This window comes from Coloeus monedula (assembly GCF_965178545.1).
Source record: "Coloeus monedula genome assembly, chromosome: 5".
Classification (NCBI taxonomy): domain Eukaryota; kingdom Metazoa; phylum Chordata; class Aves; order Passeriformes; family Corvidae; genus Coloeus; species Coloeus monedula.
The window spans coordinates 26,577,008-26,595,303 of NC_138785.1; the positions used below are offsets into that span (position 1 = coordinate 26,577,008).

The 18,296-nt window shown below is 39.1% G+C and overlaps 1 protein-coding gene across 1 annotated transcript in view; it reads right to left on the minus strand.

Moving 5' to 3' along the window:
- GUCY1A1 (guanylate cyclase 1 soluble subunit alpha 1) overlaps positions 1–17,103 on the minus strand; it is a 35,844-nt gene extending 18,741 nt beyond the window's left edge. Inside the window, exon 1 of the mRNA XM_082281242.1 lies at positions 16,968–17,103. The gene's annotated coding sequence lies outside the window, so the exon portion shown is untranslated. The remainder of the gene's footprint in view (positions 1–16,967) is intronic.
- Positions 17,104–18,296: the final 1,193 nt, after the last annotated feature.

The following is an 18,296-nucleotide window of genomic DNA, read 5'->3' on the forward strand; positions in this document are numbered from 1 at the left end:
TTATACAAAAATCTGTCTCACTCAGATGGTAATTAGACAGTGGTGTTAAAGGTCTGACAGGAGAAAGATAATGAATCCCCAGTGTAGAAATTATAAAGAATTTCAGCAGTATAATGGATCTTCAAATGGTACGACAAAGATGATACCACACATCACAGGTTAAGTCAAACACCTGCAGACATGTTTCAGGAATGAGGAACACCAGCTCTCCCATTGTTCACTGTATCTTTAGACATTTTCTGATCATAAAGAAAAGAAACATGAAAAAAGTTTTCTGGTTTTAATTTCTCTCCAAACATTGTTTGAGAGAGCTCATCCCAGGGGAAAAGCAGTGTTTAATGTGGATTCTCCATCTCTGACACATTAATTGATGTCATAGTTACCTTGGGAAACAAATTGAAAATTAAAATTAAATAATCTGCTGTGAGATCTAACTACAAGAAACCAATTTATTTAGTGTCTGACTGAATACAACACGGCACTGTGCCACTCAGAAAAATGAAGATGACTTTACACACTATAGTCATAGCTGCAGAATAACTTAACAGTGCTCAAAACGCTTTGTACAAACATTTCATTCTAAGTTTACATCTACACTTGTCTCACAGTGAAAATGCATTCCTGCATGTTTATTTGTACTAGCTGCTTCTGAATATTTCCTTTATTACAACATTTGTTGACACTGTCCTGCAATACAGATCAATGAATCAATCATACAGTATAACCCCTAATATTAACACATCCATTTATAATAATTAAGCAATACCACTTGTCAACAGTAGCTAAAGGTAGTTTACAATCTTAATTTATGGACATGGCACAAAAATTAAAACCAGCATTAAACACTTTTCTCTTACAACCAGCAGAGTCCTTTGCTCACAGTAAGACAGAATATGGTATGATGATATGCCATTTTTTAAATTTTAAATTATACATATCCCTTTGTTAGATGAACTGCTGCATGTTGAGCAAGAATTTAAAAAAAAAAAAATTAGGGTTTTTTCAGCAGTCAAAAGATACGGCTGACTGAATCTAACTTTCTCTAGTACAAGAGCGATTGCAGCACTTGCAGGAGTGGTGTGGAAGCCTTTGCCTCCACAGAAGCAGCTGTTAACTTCTGCCTTCATGTAAGAAAGAGGCTTGCTATTCCCACTCAGCTCTAATCTCTGTGGGATTCAGAAATCCCTGCCTTTTGCCCCTTGCCAGTCAGTGCCTCTGCAGAGAGCAAGGCAGGAGCCGCTCCTTTTATGCACGGGCAAAACACAACCAGCTTCTAGTGAGACAGGTTAGGACCAAACACCCACCCTATCAGTAGCAGCTCATTTCTGTTTCAGCTGCTCTGCCTATCAGCTGAAAAACACAGCTAAAATAACTAAATCTTGTAATTTTTTCTAAATAATATGCAGTACAATATCTGTATCTTATTTTTTTCTACTTCAAGTGCTGTGGGTAGCAACAAAATCAAAGCCCTGGTGATTGGTCTGTTTCCAAGGATCTTAAGGAGGTTTCTAAAATACTAAGAGTAAACACCTCAAGTCCACATCAATATATAAGCTCATATTTTAAGAAGTCAAAGTAAGTATTTATTAGTCTTATTAAATCCTGTACAAGTAAGTTAATCTTTCATTGGTTGCTTCATTGCTAAACATGTCCAGGGTACACACCCCTCAAAGCATTAATTTGTTTGGGTATTGCATAGGAAAGGAGTTGAGGTCTAGAAACCCCCTAAGGTACATGACCATTCAATCCTAAATCATTACCACCCTTGTGTCAGTGTAGACACTGGCTTTACTTAACTCTACAAAGTAGCTCCTTTCTTTCCTGAAAGATTCTAGGTTTTTTCACAGTACATGTTTTTGCTACCTGAGCAAAGGCAATAACTGATGAAAAGTTGTTATCCTCTCTGTAGATCAGGATAAGACATGATATTGAACAGTGGACTTCACAAGAAATTAGTAGATTCAGCAATCTCAAATTCCACTCCAGCTCCCAAAAGGAATATGCTTTGCCAGGCATTAACTTTCCTGCTTGTTCACCCAAAATTTCCACCCTTCTTTCTTTCAAGTCAGTCCTGGTTCTGATCTGTCTTTACCTCAGAGCCCTTTAAGAGTAGTCTTTTACCGTTTTTTCTCCAAAGCACAAATTGCCATTGTGTGCTGTGCAAGCCCAGTTCCAGTGTTCTCATTACCAGACAGAGCTCTGTTTAGGGCTATTTCTAATACAAGTAGAGTCAATATTTTTCTGTAAGTCACAGCATACTTTTGATAATAAGGAAATACCACAGCACACCACAGATCTTATTGAATTAGTGGAATTGCAGTGATTACCAAAGTAAAAGATAGTAAAGCAGCTATGATAAAATAATACAAATCATACCAATCCATCATTGTTTTAACAGTCCAAACATTTTAGTAAATCCAAATTCAGTATTGTAACTCATCCCAGTGACTGTCCCATATGACTATATGACTGCTTACGGCAAGCTAAAAATCTAGACCTTGCTTTACAAGAAATCTTTCTCCCCATATAATGTGGAATTTCCTCACCTTTCTACCTTTCTTTTCTGTATAAAGTATTTTAAGAAGCAGAGACACAAGTGTTTGCTCTGTGCTCGAAGTTGAATAGGTTGTGATCTGCAACATTAGACAGCTACCAAGCCAGGAGATGAAGAAAATAATTACCTTTGTTTTGTGAGAAAAAAATTATCTACTTCTCTATCTTGTCATCTATCTTGAAAATAAGTTTCACAGAATACATGTCAACTTCAAAACTACTAATATGTCTTATTTTAAGGTCATGAGACAGACATTTCTGCTGCTTTAAAATATTAGCATTTGTGTAATAACATCAAACACTAGATATTAATATTGAAACTAATGTTCTTGACGACACGGCAAACCCCTCATTTTAAAGTATCACTATATTTCTTATATTGGTTTTGTGACTGGCTCATTTCCCTGTAATGGTCTGAAGCAAGTCCCTGGATCCAAATATACCCCTGGGAGAAGCCCAGACTCCAGATGTGAAAGTTATATCGCAGCCACATCTCTGGTTTCAGTTAAAAGCAAAGAGGGGACCTTAATTACTACACCCATGTTTTGGCATGTAGCTAAAGGAAGGATCGATTCCCAAATGTTGCTGATAAAATGCATATTTGCCATTTTAAGTATCACATTAAGTACTTTTGTAGGGTAAATATTTTCCTATGCTAGGACCAAATAACATGCTGAGAAGACAGCGTGGGAAAAATATTCTCTTCCTGTGAGTCAAAACCTCTCTGTGAAAACACTCCCCAGCAAGCCCAGCAGGCAGGCTCACAGCACCTGATCCTCTGCTCCCTCCGTCACCCGCTCAGGATGAAGTGCAGCCCTTGGCTGTGGCACATCCGTGCCCCCCTCACCCCTGGCCCACAGCAGGGCTGGACCCCCAGCTAAGCAACTTCTGATGGAGATAGTGCCCCGAGAGCCACGGCCTCCTCACCCTGCAGGAGCCCTGCAGCTGCACTGCTCATAGCCATTCTTCCTGAGGCACAGATAAGGATACCTCAACAAACACTAGATACCTGTATGCAACCATGATGCACTATTCAAGTTTCTGGCTTGGGTTTGGGGATTTTTTTGAGAAATACTGATACTGAACTGACATAACTGATGAGACCTCGAGTGATCCGGGTGCCCAAATGAGGAAACAGTTGAAGAGCTCCTGCAATGAGGGCAAGCAATCCAATGCATCTGGAAATTATTCTCACACTTTGAAGGAATATATTTTTAAATATAGCACAATGTGCACTTGCAGTCCCTGAAAGTACAATACTTTCATAAAACTTGTAAGAGAAAAGCTAAGAAAAATAAGTTTATGTCTTCTTTTCAAGAATTAAAACTCATCCTGAGGACATGCAGTGGTTGTGACAGTCAGCAGGAGTTAAATGTAAAGATCAAAGTGTTGCCCATAGCCAATGGAATTTAATTAGAATGCACAAAAGGAGGAGCACTGAGGGTCTAGAACATGAAGTCATTGTTAACTGTTGTGCTTACTGATTCCTTCCAAATACCTACTCACAGCTCAGTCTCTCAAACTTAGCAATGCATAGCACTTCACTCATTTAACTGGACCTTTAACTTTAAATGTCTGCAAAATCTGGTTTTTGTTTATTTCATAGATCAAAAGTGCTATTCAGGAGCAAATAAAGTAAAAAAAAGTGGTAATTATTTAATGATGAAAGCGAAATCTAGTAACCTTTTATCCCATATCATTAGTGAAATCTTTAGCTACTATTCATGACTTAGCCAGGATTGCTGCATCTTTTTTTCAATAAATTAAATAATAAACTGTTTAAAAACTCTAAATTTCTAATGCATGAAGAAACTTCTCATTTGAGCACCATGGTCTGGATTAACTCTGAAGCATCTTTCAGAGATGATAAAAAATTTCCCCTATTTCTTGAAAGACAATTATCTTGCTGAGATTTGCACCTGCACATACTGATCTTGCAGAAGTTGATGTGACTGTTTCTACAACTGACACATAGGTTTGCATAAATATTATTTTCCTAAATATACTAGAGCATTGTAGAGCAACATAAAACATTGATTGTAGTGTCTAATGACAGTGCATATGGTTAAATATTCCCTTTGTGTTCACAGCTTTAAATTATAATGAACAGCAAGTTTTATAAATAAAAGTACTAAAAGTATTATAAATAAAATTACTAAAAGTTTCCATGAACTCCACAGATCTTAGAGAACTGTCTGAAAACTAGGTCTGTAGAAAGAAAAGTGTTTCATTAGCAGATTTCACTTGTAGAGTTTTCTGACTGGGTATTTGCCACCTGTCACTTCTGTTTACAATGTCTATAAAATCATTTTAGCACTGAAAATCACTGACAACTACCTTTCATATTTATTCATAGCTAAGGACTCCTGCCAGCTCCCATCGAAGTCAACAGCAGATTTCTGGATATAGCAGGAATAGGATTAAACCTAAAAGGTCTGTGACTGCTGTCCCTGAAATACTAATTTGCATTTTTTCTTATTTTTGAACAAACATATGACCTTGGCTTTTTAAATTGAATGTTTTCTGATTTTTGAACCAAAATACAACCTTGTCTTTTTAATGTTGGGTTTTTGCAGCTAAGTGTGCAGATGCGATAATCACAGAACTGAGGTCATTTGAGATTACAGAAAGGTTAAAAACTATGCATGGGAAGGTAAAAACAGGAACTTCTAATTAGCAAAAATGGTTTGTCCTGCAGCATTGAGGTCATGTCCTTGTACCTCTTCTGGAAAAACATATTGATTGAAGATGTGTAATCAACCCATTCGAATAGATGGATGAAGCAGTGTTTTCACAGCCATCATACAGATACTGATTTTGCTTTAGGTATATCCCATGGCAGAAAAAAGCAGCTCTGAAGAAGCAGAGAAGTCAGCTACTTTCCCGGTTGTTCTCTTCCATGGTATTTGCAGGGCAGGATCAGAAGGCACCTTTCTTTTTGGTTAAATGCCTACAGATGGTTTCTGCTACAAAACATGTTTAAAAATAATTGGAAATGCTGATTTAGCCCATGTGCACTGTAAATTAGCACCTTCCTTTTTTATTTCACTGATTGGCCTGTCATTTTGCACACAATGGTACAGGCAGATATAGTTATTCATAGCCCACCTCTTTCAAAATCTGCTCTTCTAAAAAAGCTTTGAGTACACAAAAGCAGTGCATCTTACCTTTGAAAATATTACCAGTATCCTACGAGACTGAATGCTTTAGGAATACATTACAATACCACTTTGAGTATATTGTTTAGTTGCTTTCTAATACTCTTCTGCAAAATACAGCAGATACGCATTTAAAGCACAGAAAGCTAGGTAAATATGTGAATTTGTATTGTCTTTAAAAACACAGGCTTCTTTTTACACTAAAATAATGAAGCTACATAAAGATGAGATCTTTTGTCAAATATTGAGCTTGCACATGTGGTATTAGGAGAAATTAATCATGTTAATCACAACAAATAAGCACTTAATGACTAACATTAGCCTGCTGTTAATGTATACCACCTCTGTAACAAAACTAAAGATTAAATAAATCCAGAAGCAGATTTTGAACATTCAACAGGAAGCCAATCTGTGATGCTTGTTATTGTCTCCAGTGCAATTGCTGAAGTTATCACAGTTACTGATCTTTCAAATCCTTCCGTTCCATTTATTCAACTCTTCTTTTAAGCATGTGAAAGAAATCAAATTGCACAGAGTGTTTTTCAGATTACTTCTGCACAGGAAAAGTCAGCACATGCAAATGAGAGCAGCAGGGAGAAGGAATGCAAAATTAACTCAGAGATAATGGCCATGTTCACCACAGATTAAGAGATACAGAGGAATGGAAATCCAAGAAAAGGTTAACAAAGAACAGTGCAGAAACTTTGAGCATATGTATCAACTGCCAGCCTCTAATTTGAGGTACAAATTCAGGGTTTAATTATTGAGGCAAATTAAATGTATTTTAACCTCAAGGATTCTTCTGCTGCTTTTTTGTGACTTTTTGTGCAAGGTCCTCGGATATTGTGCATTGCATGAACCACAGGGTAATCCTCCTGGAGTTATTCTAGGCAGGGTACCTAGAATTACCCACGTTTCTTCATTTCACAACCTGTATAACTGCATTGGCTGCAACAATGTTAACATCACAATATTCTTACCAAAGTCTGAAAGATCAAAGCTTGTCTTCATTTCTCAGATTGCAGATTTTCTTTTTTTTTTTTTTTCTTATTTATTTTGCAGTATGTGCTGTTCTTTATGAACAGAGATAAAATGAAGGGAGATACAGACAGAATAAAGGATCAAGGAAGAAAAACCAGAAGAAAACCTATAGTAGAACATGAGGAACAAAAAAATCCATAAGAAATAAGGAAAACACGGGCAATAGAGCAAAACTATTTGTAATGGAACGGACAGTTCTCTTACTGATAAAGTGCTTTCTCTCTACTACAAATCCACTGAAGTTTGGTAGGTTCTCAGGCAAATAATTTTTCTGTAATCTGTCAGTATAGCCTATAGAACATGTTGACATGCTAATTTCATGGAGCTTTCCAGCAGTATTTTAGATTTTAGGAGAATTTTTTTGGTGTCGTTTTTGTGCTTCAACCAACTCTGCTGGTTATATATTACACTCTGTTGCACAATTAAAGAAGGATATATGTTTATTACCTTGATTTGGCTGTCAAGATTCAATTTCTAGTGTCACTGGTTTGCCGCACAAGCATCTATTGGGGGGCTGGAAATGACATACCTTGTGTTGCAGCATTGTTTAATGAGGCTGCTCTGTGTTAATAAAGAAGTAATAACTTCCTAAACTTGGACATTTCCTATGTTATTTTCTAGTATTTTGTTTTGAATGGCATTGGTTTGTAACACAAAGGCCAGACGTCCATTGTTATTGATTTAAGGCTTTGTTTCCTAATTTTACATTTTCTTTTTTAAAGATGTTTCACTTGTGTTTTATAATATGTCTACAATGAACCTCTTTTCTCTCTCCATCAGGCCTTCTGAAACACCAGTTAGTGCTGCACACGTATCTGAGATCCCAGGATGGAAGCACTACTTACCTGGCTGCCTTGAAGGCCCTGACCTGCATTCCAGTGAGGCAGCATGGAAGTGCACTGGTGTCAGCAATCACCAATACCCATAAGACAGACCTTCCTCCCACTGTGTCACCACAGAAGGTAAGGAATTGTATGGGCACCCAGTTCTTAATTCAAGGTGTGGCAATTTATGCTTCACTGCTGGGCTTCAGTCCTCAGGCAAAATGAGCACAGAACACAGCTTGAGAATCTTGGTCTGGAGGAGCTCCCAAACAGGAGCAACAGCCAAATTGTAGCAACAGAGTCATCTCAGATTTACTTTGTTGAGAATCCAAACTAAAATCAAATGTTATTGATAAAAATCTTTGTCTCAACACTTCAGCTACCCAGAGACCTAAGGCTCACTTTAAGTGTAGTGGCTGTCCCACACCAAAGGTCCTTTAAGTACAATTTCCCACCAAATGTTAAAGAATAACCACTCTGTATGTGCTGCTTTCTAAATCTGTAAAATGGAAATCCACCACTGAACACCTGTTTTCTCTCATTATATTAAGAAACTACATTCATTTCAAAAAATGGAGCCATGTAACACAATGTGTCCAGCTTGTTGTGTTGCATACTGCTGCTGTGAATAGTAGATCCAAGCCAGCAAAGAAAACACTTCAGCTGTTTCAGAGGTGAAAGAGCAGAGCATCTGGACAGTGAATTGTGGCAGAAAACCTAAAAATGAACCAAAATAAAATTCCAGCCAAAGTAAGTGCATATGTACTCAGAGGAGTACTTCAAATAGGTTTTGAATGTTATTTGAATACAATCGTGAAGACTGATTGCTCCTTTGACTGGAAAGTTAAAAGTATTGTGCACTGGGCCCTTGAAAAAAAATTAATTATGTAACAAATAATAGGTTCCACCTCTGTATTTGTTTATGTGCACAGAAAGAGGATGCTACACAGCAAGTTCCCCCTTTTCTGAGGGAATAAAGGCTGAGCAGCCATGGGAACAGCTGGGGCAGAGGGAGGAAATGAGATGCACGAGTTCCTAGAAGATGTAAAGCAGAGACCTAAGTTTAAGGATAAAGAGAGGTAGTATCTCCTTCACAAAGAATTTCCTGCCAAGATGAAGACAGTATTTTTTAAGCATTTTGGCATTCTAGAGCATTCTGAAGCACCACGAATCTTGCCGAGTGTGCACTCTCAACAGGTAAAAACAAAACAGGGAGGAAAGAAAGTCTGCTGCACTGTGTATAATCTTCCTTTACATGGGGCCAGAAGTATTTGACATTTCTGCTTACAGTTTAGGTGATGTGGAAAATACAAAACATTTATTTAAAATACTTGGACCTGACAAGCTTTAACGAGACACAAGCACTAACTTTACAAGTATCTTGTGGCAATGGAGAAATTACGTTCTCCCAGTATCACAAGTATCTTTGCAGCACACTCATGTTGTAAACCTTTGCTCTGGGGTTTCAGCTCTGTTTATAACAGGCATCTAAATCCCACAATGCCCATACTATGTTAAACTGATATTAGGATTGCATTCCTAGGTAATGCAGCTTCTTTGCTAAAAGACAGAGTGCCAAAACCTAAGTTTAAAGATCTGAATGCAGTTATTAATATTTTACTAAATATTATGAGTGTTTTCCATTACTGTAGTGTAACAGGAAAGAAAACACTGAGTATTTGTTACATAAACCCATACAACTGCCTTTTTTGGCATATTTATTCCAGCATTAAATAGATCAGCTATTTACCATATAGTAGGTTACAGCAATGGCAATAAAATCTAACTACTATTTTTTTAAACATATTAACCCCATTAGATGCTTTTCTGCCACTACCACTCTCTCATTTCAGTTTCTTATCTTGTTTTTCCCTGTACCAACTAACTGCTAACAAAATTCTGCCCACACCATGGGCATGGATAGATGTTCTGTTTTAGTTTTTGCTTTGGGTAAATCATAATCCTGTATCCTATCAGTAGTCCTTGCTCTTCACCACTTCAAAGCCTATTTGAAAAGATATTTTTTCCTTTTAATTCCCCTCTATCATTTGAACTCATTTTTGCTTAGAACTTACTGTTACTTGGAACTAATAATTTTAAAGATGAAAATAATTTTCAAAGAGAAACTCAAAGGAAGGTATCATGAAACCACATTTCATATATTAAGCAACCATTAAGGCCAGTTTTTACTGGCATTTCTGAGTGCCAGTCTCTAATCTGCTATGAGAATAGTCAGTCTCATGATACCCACCTCTATCTCATGCATGGTATAGCTTCACACTTCAAAGTGTGACTAGCCATGCCTCTGTTGCTTCTAAAATTTACTACTGTTATGGTCAATGACTTTTTCCACATATAGTTGGCTATTGTGCTGCATCTCCCACAGATCTGGAGCATATGACATACAGGGAAAGTGTGAACCTGATCAAAGCTGATACTAACTTCCAGATCAGCTGCAGATTTTCAGTGTCACTTTACAAATGTGGTCTCTGCTTCATGAGCACATCAAAAGGTTTTGCAAACGGTGTCTAACTTGAGACTGAAGACTGGTCTCCTCTGTGTTATTTCATTGCCACCGCACAACCCAATGTTTTTGTCTGCAAAGGGAAATATTTCATTACCTTCTAACATTCATGAAGGTGTCACTATTTAGTCATCAAGACCACAATGGGTTGAAAATTCTTACAGAACTTTTGCTTACATTTAAAGACTGGTATTTAACCTTCTGTGAGTTCATCCTTGGACAGGCTGCTTAGCAGAGAAATAGTGCCACTGAAACCCTGCATTCTGCTCTCTCTTTTGCTGTTGGTAGGCCTATTACTTGCTTATTTTAAGCCAGAAGGCTCCAATTAAGAGCAGGGCCATACAGAAATATACAGCACAAGATGAAGTCTGACCTGAAGGGTTTGCCCCCTGAATGGGTAAGACAGAAAAAATGGGATATGAAAGGACCATAACTATGCCTCCTTTCTAAGTGGGGAAATAAGCCATGCTGGAGATCACAAAAGAAGCCGAGCTCAGAAGCCAATCCAGATGTCTTAGCACAAGTTAAGAGATTGCACAAGTTTCTTGGGCAGTTTAGTAGATGAGTGACTTAGAGAAGTCGAGTCTGACCTTATAAAAATTGGCAGCAAGATAGTAAAAAGAAAAATGGGATGAAAACACTTTACACAAGTAAAATTCTAACAGATTTTGCAGATAGAAGTCATAAAAGGATGCAGGTGCTATATATACAAGCAGAACAAGGAAGGTACCCTCACACTAAATCTCCACAGCTAACACACAGCAGGTTTAATGTCACTGTTATTTCTGAAGGCTTCATAATTCCTTAAAGGAAATGTATTTCCCCTTGTCTGGTTTTTAATATCATGCAACTTGTTTGGGAACCTTTAACTGTATCAAAATAAGCATTTAATTCAAACTACAATTAATTGTAATTATTTCTGTCAAGATTTCCTGACGTTTTTGAGGAAAAAAAATCAGGTCCCCATTGACCAAAAGCCTTGCTAAGTTACTTAAGCCATAAGACTCTCTCCCTTCATACCATTCTTCCCATGGGGAAATTCTAAAATCCTACCTCTAAATATGCCTTGTGAGTTCGTTCTATGGACTAATGGTTCTATTTTCACTAAAATTTCAACAACTTCAGTCCACCAAAGATTTTTCTCATCATGAAGGCAAATGGTTTTCCACTTTCAGCTTGCCAGTGCAAAGAGGCAAGAGACAACTGTGAAGACAATTTTGGCAAAAACAAAAAAAACCTGAAATTTAAAGTTAGATTGATACATGCTTTCTCCAAAGACATGGAAATTTTGCCATTTTTAGCAGTTCTATTTAAAACAGGAACTGCAATGAGTATTTTAGGCTCCTGGATGCCTGCAGTCAGGGCTAGGGAAAAACACAGCTATTCATGTAAGCAGATGTCCCTCCCTGTAAACCAGAAGGCACCACCTTGAGTATATTGTCTTGTGTTTTCAAATGATAGAAATAATTATGAGCAAATGTAAAATCCAAATTTTTCCAAGTTACAAACTAGAAATATTGCTGAGGTGTTCCTCTGTTGTATTCAGGCTTTTATTAATGCTCTTTTGTGTGTGAGGAGTTTCTGTATTTGCCAAGGAGGGTAATCAGCTTTCCCTGAACAATTTTTGTCAGTCTCCATCTCTATCAAGTGCCAAATGGAATGCAAGGTTAAAATGAAATTAAACACATGTTTACCATGATCAGTATTAGAAAGGCAGTCATCTCTATACAACACACTTCTGTCTAATACACTATTGAGAAACTTGTTCCTGTGCTATTATTCATTAAAAGTGTCGAGTTTAGCAGCAACTACTGTACATGGCATCACAGAAACCTTAAGTTTTACTGCACTCCCTAGAATCAGTGACATTGTAGAACTACACCAGGAGGATTCCCACAAAATACATTTTCCCCAAAAGCGTGACACATTTTTGTTCTGAATAACTCAGAACTGGGCTGAGGAAGATTCACTTCATAAATATATGTTTCTTTCAATTTCCATTGTGGAGAGGAAAATAAACAAAGAATTTTTTAGCACATTGCCTTCTAACAAGAAATTTTTACATTATTCACAGGGAAGCAATTGGATGACTCGCACAGGATACTCCCTGCAGTTCTCTAATACAAATAGCTGTCTAAGTGCTAGATTCCACAATGCTTGATAACATCTTTGGAAGTGGTTCCAGTCTTCTCCACGATGATACACGTCCTGTTTCTAGATTACAACCACACAATTAAAGCTCTCTTCCTGAGCCACTGCATGGCTGACCTATTTTCTATACAGACTTAGCTGAAACAATCAATGGGCATAGCCATGCATGAAATGCAAGGCATAGCCAAACCATCCCAAGGGATGGTTCTGGACAGCTCTGTGTCCCATAGCCCCATGCAGGGATGCAAGTCCCCAGGCATTTTTCCTCTTGCCTTAGGGCAGAGGAAAAGTGGCCTTGTCACTCAAGCATCGACAGCACAGCATTGTGTTCACAGGCAGATACATATGCACAGGAAGTACAGACAGGGGCTCTCAGGAAAGAAATACCCTCTCAGAAATACCACAGAAGGTCACAGCTTGGTTATCATCTGGGCTTAGTGTGCTCCCTGTAAGGAATTACCCTCCTGGGGTTGACTTGCAGGAAGGGGCTGGTTTGAATGCTTCTACTAGCAGGGTACCGTTCTCTTGGAGCAGCTACTTCGAGTGTGAATAGTGAATATGCAAGAAGAAAATCAATTCACAAATTGACATTAAGTAATACAAAGGAACTAATTTAAAGAGTCAGAGCAGTAAAATCAAGAAGAATGTGTACCACAATACTGCCAAGTTCAAGTAGCTGGGAGGGTGCTTAAAAGTAGCAGTGAAGGTTTGAACCATGGAAGGGGGTATTTGAATCAAATGAGAATGCCAGTTAAAATACAACTAAATCTCAATTAAATCTGAAAGCAGTAATATTCTTAGCAAGGGCACCTATTCCACTTAACAAAACTATCATGTAATAGGAAATATAAATGAAAAACAAGTGGAAGTGAATATCACAAAATATTGTGCTCTGATAGGGTGGGATTCTCTCAAAGACTGAAGGCCTGTGTAGGCCCTGAAGCTCACAGAGGCGCTTGGGGTCTGAATCAAGGAACAGGACTTGGTGAGGTCTCTCTGTGGTGAAGTAAAATTAATCCCTAGAGATGATATTTGCTCTGACTTAGGGCATGAAGCAGCAGAACTGAGAACAGTGAAACGTGCACTCCTACAAATAGGGAGAAGATGTCAGTTTGCTCTAGACACCACATGTACAAAAACACGTGTGGTGAGCAACTTCCTAGCACTGACCTGCCATCACCCGAGTAGGACAACTGAAAAAATATAAGAACAGCATATTACCAAATGAGCTGCAGTCAATACCTATGGTACAAGTAAAAGTCTTAATTACAGATATTAACACTTTTTTTTCAATTGTCTCAAAGCAAGTGAATCTATAAACAAAAACCTTACAGAAAATCTGCTGTTTCTAGGAAAGTTTGCTGCCTTTATTAGAAAAAATTAATTTGTCGTTTCCACCATAGCTAGAAGCCTTAGTCAATTTAACCACATGCTTAAATCCTATTGTAATTTTAAAATTAAATAGATACTAACACTCTGCCCTGAACAGTGTTGCTTTCTCGAACAAAAACCTATGCCCTGAACTGACTTAAAAATATATTATGTTTAATGATAAACTTGAATCTCTACTTGTCATACAACTATTCATGCAAAACATGCTGAATATACATCATACATACATCATACAGCCATATCTCAAAAGGTGAAGACAAGCTACAAAGAATATTCAAAATAATGTCAAATATAAGATTTGGCCTAATTTAATTTCAAATGCTAAAAATCTTAATTGAAATGGTAAACATCTAGATAAATGCAGTAAATTTTAAAGGACATATAAAGACATAGAAGACATTGTAGACAATAAAGGTCTTTAAAAAGTAAATTAAAATGTACAAAACGTGCAAGGAATTGCAGCAAAAAAACTCTAATGGCAGCTCTCCAATGCTCCAATGGCTCAAACTTCATTTGCTAATAAAATGTGCAAGCTGAAACGTAATGATTAAAACATTATAACAAAATACTTTAAATCATGTCCTGTAGTTTCCAAAAACTCTTTTAAAATAATATTTCTTTTTACCTATACTAAACTTTTCTTAAATGAATAAGGTTTTATAAAGAAAAATTAAAACCTGTTGCTAGTCTACAAAGTAGCTACAAAATACAGCCAGTACCTCCTAACACATATTTCCTTGTCGATAATTTAGAACATTGCATATGCTTGCTTAGACTCCTGAGGGGCTTGATTTTTAGTTTTTGAGGATTTTTTAAAGTACAATAAAATTTACAGTAGTTTTTGTTGAACAAGTCTTTCCAATTAAAAGGAAAATAGCTGTGTTTGCCATAAACTTGCTCTTGGCTTCTTGGATTGCTTATTTTGAGGCTCGATTGGTTTTTTTTAGAATTTTAAACAGATGGCATTCATACTCAAAATAACAGTGATATTTTATCTTTTAGGGCATGACATAACCAGGTTTTGACTGCTACTGATATTTGGCATATTAGATTTTATTATCAACTCTTACTTATGTTTTCATTTCACTATGGGATCTGTTTTGAAACAGACTGTCACAGAAGGCTAAGGACAGATTTTTTAAAGAAAGCATTAATCACAATAAGACAAATATACACAACCTTAGCACTTACTTTTATGGACACTAACTTTGACTTCTCATTTTCAGTGTTTCATCAAAAACTTGATTAATTTACGTGAGTACTCAGCAAGTGAGCCAATGGGAGAGAGGAGGTGAGACTTTGGTCAGACATTTTATTGACATCAAATAAGCGTAAAAAAACCACTGTAGAACTAAATTCCTTACCTTCTCCTCCAATGTTTGCCTCCTGATCTTTCATTGTCATAACTCATAATAGCTGCAAGTAACATATTTCCACAGGAAAAGAAGTACAACCAGGAAATCTCAATATGTGCTTTCCTTCTTTCTCCTTCCATACTTTTCCTGCCTGCTTTGGATGAACATGATTTCAGCAAATGGTTTTTTTTTTGAGAATGGGGAGCACAAATTTTTTATATCAGTGCTACAGTACTCCTCATGCTTCCTTACAATCACCTGGTTCATTTAAGGTTCTTGCTACTGGCAAAGTGAGGAGAACAGTCATCAGAACGTATGGCCATATATAGCACCCCAAAGCAACACAATCCAAGCAAGAAACTTCTCTACAATTCTCCTCCCTACAAAGAGAACATTTGTAGCACATTTAAACACATTCTCTGGATGCTTGAATTGCTTATCTTCTCTGATTAATTATGTAAAATAGTCTGTTACAGGAATCTCTTCCCAGTACAGGCTGTCACCACCTTTTGTTCCTGACCCTAGAAAAGTAATAGAACCATTTATATGATTTAAAGTGTATGTTTCCTTATGACTACGTTTTGTAGTTTGGAAACAAATCACCTTAATTCTAACAAGAAAAGGGAGTGGCTCCATTGGGAGTTTTGTCTTACAAAAAATTCTAAGATTAGACCACTTCCAAGTAAGTAAAACACTTTGTTCTATTTATACAAATATAATTAAACTCTTACACTTGCTATGAAAAATTCCTCTGTTACATTTTTCTGTAGCTCTGTATTCTCAGACTACATACTGGAAAATCTAAGTGAATAAAAATTTCTGTTTTCCTACTAGTATTCCAAATAGTAAATGTCTGACCATTTGTCTTTAGACCAACCTACATGCAGCACAGTGTAACCTGTAGTCCAGTGGAAGTGAAAAGCCCAAATACAGCATTACAGACACACTGCATCCTTGCTTATGACTTTCTCCTGTTAAATCATCCTTCAAACTTAGAAAGCCTTCTTACTACATCCAGAGAATAAGTAACCAGCTCTGAAAATAGAGCCATTTTAGAAGCAGCATTAGATCAAGCTTGAGACAGGACATAAGATGTATATAAAACATATAAAAGCACTCCTTTATATATGAGAGCTTTTCAAGCATCTCATGATTATAGATAGGAATGATTTTATAAAGAGAATACTAAATGTAGGCTAGTAATGGTCACTGAGCTTTAGCCACAGAAACAACTCTATTCTCTCAAAAAAGGGGATTACAAGCCTAAAGTCTTGATAAAATGGAAAGAAGAGGGGAGCTAAGAAAATTGACTGAAAAACTGCTAATCATCATGAATGCAACACAGGTTGGGGGTTCATTTATTCTTCCTAGGAAGAAGAAATAATTGGAATAGCAGATGCAGAGATGAAGTTATTGTTAGAGCATCAAGTATGTGATGAAATGTATCAGGTTTGCGTCTAATTCATGAGGTGGAATAATACAAATTGCTTTGAAAACCGAGTAAGAAACCTTACCTAAGCATAACGCAGTAGCAGCAGCCTGAATGGGTTGAATTAGCTTGACGGGTACCAGCGGTTTGTGAATTCTTAGAAAGCCTCACAATGCACAAAGGCCGCCGGAGTAGCCCTCGTGGCTGGAGCCCTGAGCGGGCTCCCCGAGCGCTTCCAGCCCCGAACCGAGCCTGTTTCGCTCACGCCCATATCTGGCTCGGGGCACGGCGCGAACGGGGCTCGGGGCGCTGAGGGGAGAGGGCTTCCCGCGCCCCCCGCCCGCTCCCAGGGCTCAGCACCGATCACCGCCCGGCCGGAGAGAGCCCCAGCCCCGGCCCCGGCCCCGGCCGCGCCCCGAGCGCCCCGCGGCCACGGCCGGGCGCCCCGTCCCAGCGCTGTCCAGGGTCCCCGCCGCCCCTCGCCGCGCCCCGGGCGCCGCTCCCTCGCTCCCTCCCTCCCTCCCTGCCTCCGTCACTCACCATGGCGCGGGGTGCCCGCGGCCGCAGCCCCACCGAGGGGCTCTGGGCAGGCGCCGCTGCCGCTCCCCGGCGCCGCCAAGGTGTATTTGGGGAGCGGGCGCGGCGCGGCGGCGGCGGGGCCCGGCGGGAGGGGCCTTCCCGCGGGCCCAATCAGGGCGGCGGCGGGGCGGGGGTGGTGGCCGGGGGCGGTGCGATGGCCCCGCCGGGCCGGCCCGGGCCGGGTAGAGCCGCGCACGCCCCGCCGAGCGCGGCCGGCGCGGAGCGGCCCCTGCGCGGGAAGTGCCGGAGGCGCGGGGCTGCCGGCGGGGCACGGGCTCCCCGATAGCCCCGGGCCCGCCAGTGCCCTCTCGCCTTGCGGCACCGCACGCTTTAGATGTGGAGAAATGTCAGTCTGCGCAGTCGGGAGCTTCTGTCTGCGGCTTCCGCGCGAGTAGGAACCTGTGTCATCGGGGGCAAGGCGCTGTAGTTACTGGCGTCGTTTGCATAGAAGTATCCTTCGACATACCCTTCTGTTTGAAAACGTGTGCTGCCATATTTGTTTTATTCGCATTTTCTCTACCACGGCTTTGATTTACTTGTTGCTAGTGATATTCCGCACAATATGTGATATATACCTTTTTAATTGTAGCCTTGGAGTGCTACTATTTAACCTCATAGTTAAGCCATGAAGGAAGAGGAGCACCGTTCCAGATAAGCACAGAAAAAACCGAAGCATTTACACAACATCAGCATATCAGGTGGCCAACTTCAATTTAGAACACAAATTCATAAAACTCTCCTTGTAGAGTTGGCTTGGTCTGAAATCATGTTCCTAATTCTTGCATGACACCAGAATGATAAGTCCACAAATTTTAAATCATTACCAAAGCATTTTCATGGTATTTTCACTGGATGGAACCAATGGATAGTTTGGAAGCCCTGGATAATAAATAGTTTTGTTGGGCTTGGGCAATTAACAGTGACTGAGTTCACAATAGGAACAGTTGCCTTATCGAGTCACATGGAAGCAAACAGAAGATTTCACCAGGAAAAATAGCTGTTGTAAGCTGAGTGATGAGTTTGGAGGAGCACCATACCTACACAGCAGGAGAAAAAGGGGTGTTGTTTCTTGTGGCTCACTCGATGTTGTACCTTAACAAGCTTGTGTGGAAGCGAGTGTCAAAATCAACCAAAACAAAAGTAGCACATCTCCAACTGGGTTCGAACAGACCAGCTTTACACAAGAGAGGGTACCAAACTCAAGGTTTTGTTGCCTCCCTGACTGACAGAATTGAAAGATGGTTTAATAAATATATCTGCTTCACACCATGCTTCCCTGCCTGCCGTGTT